This window comes from Tamandua tetradactyla, chromosome 1, assembly GCF_023851605.1.
Source record: "Tamandua tetradactyla isolate mTamTet1 chromosome 1, mTamTet1.pri, whole genome shotgun sequence".
Classification (NCBI taxonomy): Eukaryota; Metazoa; Chordata; class Mammalia; order Pilosa; family Myrmecophagidae; genus Tamandua; species Tamandua tetradactyla.
The window spans coordinates 35979851-35985345 of NC_135327.1; positions in this window are offsets into that span (position 1 = coordinate 35979851).

Here is a 5495-nt window from a genome sequence, read left to right on the forward strand (position 1 = left end):
TTTAGACTTGGTGAGGATATACAAGATTGTCTTGTCCAGGAGAAGAGAATAAATTTCAGAGAGGTCCTGAGTTTGGCTCAGGTGCCCAGTGACTGTGACCCTGAGGTGCTTTGCTTTGGTTTCCTATGCTTTTGTAAATCCTCGGTTTCTCATGAACTCCTTCTCCTCTGCCTGAGCCTTAAATATTTCTGGTCTTCAGGAATGCACCCTTGTCCCTCCACTCTCCTTTCTCCTTCCCGTTTCTTGGAGCAACCTCACCCACACCACAGCTCAGCTACTTACTCTAGAGCTTTAGGCCTGGCTCTGAACCCTCCGTTGAGCTCTAGAGCTATTTACTCTACTACCAATTGACATCCTAGAGCCACCTCAGATACTTCATCATTAACAGTGAAATTATTTCCCTTGTCCCACTTACTTTTCTTTTTGAAAGACAATTCTTTTTTTCCCCTCAAGCTGGAACCCTGAGAGTATCACAGGCTCCCTTCTCTTGTTAATCCTCCACATTGAATCAATCCCTAAATTGAGGTTTTACCTCATCAATTTCCTTCGCACACACCTGATCTGCCATTCTGTTGCTCCTGCTTTACTCGTAGACTGTCATTCCCAGGTGGATTACCACAATGTCCTGCCAGCCGATGTCTGTACCTCCAGAGTGGCTCTTTCCCAATCTGTTATCCACCATGCCTCCAGTGTGACCTTTTAAAATTGTAAATCCAATAGTGTCATTCCAATTGCCTAGTGGTGTTCACTAGGTCTCAGGGCACTGCTCAAATGCATGGACACAACAACAACGGCCTGCTTGACCTGTCTCTTGCTTGCCTCTCTAACCTCATCCCTCACTACTCTTCATGTGCCTCTGTGCCCCAAGCCTCATCGAATGGAGAATTCCTGTGATTTCTTGAGAAATTTCACATTGTAGAGACATTGGTCCCTCCCTGCCTCCCCCATTTTCACCCAGATCAGCCCCCCATTGTTATGGCATCATTAAGAAACCAATACAAGTTACATCTCCTTTGCTTACAAATCCCAGCCCTTAGCAGAGAGTCTGTTGAGTCAATGTTTAATATGTATATATAAAAAGTAAAACAAAGTCTTATAAATGCCCAGGTTTCTAACTGGTATAGTTACAACATTGGTAGGTTAGGTAGCTCTGCCTTAATAAGTAACCATCTGTTATATTTTGCAGCCCCAAGGATTTACCTGCCATTTCCCAATATCTTGAAGGTTCCCTTAAGTTCTGAAATAACAACAGAATGGAAACCTTTTCTGCAGGCTTTTGGTAAAAAAAAAATCTTCTTTATTATTTGGTTAAATGATGTCCTGATTCAGTGCTCTCAGTCATAGTTTTAAGTGAATGGGTAACTCATTTCTCCTTGGGAAAGGGCCAGGTCTGGTCCACGCTCAGGTCTCAGGTCTATCAGGAAAGGGCCAAGATAATAGGTATATAAAAGATAGCTAGCTAACTAGATAGTAAATAGATAGATAGATAGATATGGATGGATGGATGGAAGGATGAATAGACACATACATATATACATACACACATACAAGATAGAGTTTTTCAATCTATTTTGGACAGTGAGGTTCATAGGTACCTTATGTACAATCTCAGCATCTTAAAAATGTAAAAAGGGGTTGTGGGCCCCTCTGCCACCATGTTGAGCTCCAAATATGAAACTCTGCTCCTGTTGGGGCCCTCCAAGGGCTTGGTGGTAAATGGAGCATGTGCAGGCACCTTGCCTCACTTCCTTTGGAGGTATCTGGCCTTCAGACTGACTGGGTTAGAAAACTCAATTCCTTCTTTCACCAGATCAAATGACTTTTATTTTTATATTAGCACAAGACAGACACTAGAGGACTAGATTATTGCATTTTGTGTTGACTTAGTCCCAACCGTATGAATCTTAGCAAGAGATCACTAGCTTCCTTGATAGCAGGGATTAAATTACTTTTGAAGGCTTTGATGTTTTCCCAAAGAAATTTGATTATTATTTTTTCTAATTTGGCCTCATCTTGACTGTCGTAGGCATGAGAATTATGCTTTTATGTTTGGGGAGCAGGGACTTTTTAAATTACTATTTTTAAGAGGGAACCTGGAGAGCTGCAGAGTATGTGTCCAAGAGTAGAGGCCAGAAGCCATTATCGGGATATTTTGTTACTAGCAATTAAGCTAAAACCTACAAAAACACTGCACAGAATGTTAAGTAGTGGCTTTTACAGAAGTGATGTGAAATATAATGTAGGGTGATTTTTGGAGACTGAGTTCTCTACTCAATGCTGTTTCTTAGACTCATGCAGTTTCATTTAATGCCTCTTGTAGTGGCTTGTGGACGATCCAACAGAAAGCACCATGTAGCTTCCCTTGAGAGTTTGTGAACTTCCAAGGAGATCCTGGGCCCCCAGCTGAGGAAACATTACTTGGCAAGGTAGAGTGAGAGCCATGGGACTGCAAAACAGAAGTGCCATGTGGGAGGGGAGAGAGGGCAATCAGCAGAGAGGTTTCGTGCCGAGATGTGAGCCGACTGTGAGTAAAAGTGGCTGGGAAAGGGGCCCTGTCCCCAGGAGGAAAGGGGGCCAGACTCGGCCTTGTCCTGAGGAGGAGAGAAAAATAAACTGAGCCTTGTCCCTGAAAGGAGCTTAGCAGCTAAACAGGGTTATGGTCTTCACTCACAGGAAAGATCACACGTGTTGCTATCAAGCTGACTGAGATTTGAAAGGATATCCTGTGAAGATTCCAGGACTCTTCTTAGTGAGAAGAACCTTTCTTTGCATTTAGAAAATCCACACAAAGGCTGCTCAGGTTGTCAAAGGAAAAACTGGGAACCGACTGCAAGGAGAAGAGGGAGACCCACCAAGAGGTTATTTGCCTTGAAAATCAAATTGTAGTAATTTGGGAATGTCTTTAAACAGCTTGAGAAAGAGAAGACTTGTGAGAGGGGAAGAGGGCTTTGGAAGAAAGGTGGGCCCAGCTCTGGAAAAGGATGCCTTGGTAACTCCTGGAAAATATCCCATCCCTGGCAGACCAGGCAGGGGACTTTTAAATAATGGTGATGCTAACATTTTTTTTTTTTTTTTTGCTATTTACCATTATATTTGTGATATAACTTGCCTCTGTTACCCCAGCCTTCCGTGCAAGTTAGCCACGCATTTTGTATTACATTAGTTCTGTTTGAAAAATAAATGAAGGAGGTTTGGAGTGAGGAAAGTGGAGAAGCAATGGGAGAGGCAAGTTTGGGGGTCAGGAGTGAGGGAACAGACCGGGCATGGGCAGGTTCAGGAGGCAATAGGGAACACACCCTCTTCACCTCCAAGCACAGCAGAGAAGATAGCACCAGGCACTGGGTGGGATCTGAAGCTTGATTTGAATGCTTGGAAAAATACAGAGTTTGTTTTTAAACCAAAAACAAGATTCCTTCAAATCCCAATCTAAGTCTTCAACACCACAAAGTATAAAGCATCCTGAAAACCTGGACATATCCACGTCCAATGCCAAACGCTCTTGGAAATTTTCCCTCTCTTACCCAGATTGAACTCCGTGTTTGATCACTGGAACTAATAACTCACAATCACGTTTGATTCCCTTGTACAATTTCCTGCTACCCTAAATGAATCCTTATGCTAGGTTAGGGCATCATCCCAACCTCAGTCAGTCTCTAAAACTGTCCACTACTTTATCTTTCATTATTCAGACTACTCTTTTATTTCTACATACTCATTTTCTTCTATCCCCTCTCAACCAAGCTCAATGCATTCTCAGTATTCAACCCTGACTCTCAATTCACTAACTCCCTCAACTTCTAAACCCCCTGCCTAAAATCTACCCACAGTCTACCCACCTAAGCTTCCTTCCCTCTGGTCTTAGAGGACTCTTCTTCCCTCTTTTGTGGATCGGCCAGTGCCCAACCACTGCCCTTGGTGTCAGTATTTGGGACCCCAATATGACTTTCACTGATTGTTTGGTCACATGACATGAGTTCTAGATACATTCTAAAAATTCAGGGATTGGCAGGACTTCTAATTTCCCTTGTGACTCCAAGATTTTATGATTATATGATCTAGCTCTGTGGCCTGGGAAGTGCAAGACTCAACAACCCCATGCATGATAAGAAACTTGCCAACAACTGTTCCCATCTGCGGAGACAAGGTTTCCATTCCTAAACATCTTCTTTCATACCCTTTCCACGTCACTTTTAGAAAGCACTGCATACCTTTGCTCCAATGCTCCTATTGGAATGAGTTCAAATCAAAGCCATGTTGAAAGCATCCACACCCATCTCTTCAGTTTGCTTTGCGGAATGTTAAATCATCACCTGCCACTCAGGAAAAAATAAATCTTTACACAAATCAGCATAAAAGGAGATTAACCAAGAAATAGAAAGCAGACACTGATAACAGAGACGAATAATATAATTAGTGATATAAAAACTCCCTTATTTAAGAAGATAATTTAATGGATCTGAAGCCTGATTTGAATGCTTGGAAAAATACAGAGTTTGTTTTTAAACCACAAGCAAGGTTCCCCCAAATTCAAATGTAAACCTTCAATACCACAAAGTATAAACCATCCTGAAAACCTGGGACAAGCATCAAGAGACTAGGTCATATATAACAGAGTCTAATTTATTTCGAAATGAAAAAGCGTGGCCTGAGAAGAGGCAAAAATATAGGGGGGGATAGAGAGTGGAGAAAAAACACCCTGGTGTATATTTGAAAAGTGCTGAATGCTGGTTACTTGAGCAAAACTTGGTAAAGAGCAGGCCCTGTCAGGTTAACTGTGGGAGGGGAGGGGTGTGAGCGTGGGTGTGCCTGCAGCAAGATAATGGGTCCCTTCAGATGAAATTATCGAGGTGCAAAATCCTACATTGTTCAGGAGCTGCAAATGCTCATTCAACAGGGAAGCAGGTTGATCAATGAAATGTAATACAAGTATATTTCCATTGATGGTGATAACACTGTCAAGTGTTGGCACAGTTCATTTTATTTGCAGATGGGAATCCTTGTGGTGATGTGGGGTGAAAGGAAACCACTAGATTGGAAGGTAGGCAGCTTATTCCCAGTAGCTGATTGGCTGAGTGGCATGGGCAGGTTTCTTCCCCAGTTAAGGTCTTGGTTTACCCATCTGTAAATGGGTGGTTGGACTAGAGTAAGGGGAGTTGACAGAAAGCCTGTCTGAGGACCAGGTGGAAACATTCCAAGAACATTCCTAAATTGTATGCAACATTGAATGTGCGTGCGGTTTTCAGGGAAGTGGGTCCCCAGTTTTCATTAGACTTTCAAACGGACATGAGACTTGAACAAGATTAAATACTACTGGATCAGAGTATGTCTAAGGAGCATTCTAGTTCATTGATACTAAATTTAACAGAAGACCATGGAAATGGGAATTTTAAACATCCTTACATATATTAGAACCTATAAGAATTGCTTAATTGCAAAACATATCTACAGGGTACACGGTCAAACACAATTCTAATGTAACCAGATTATGTTTTACA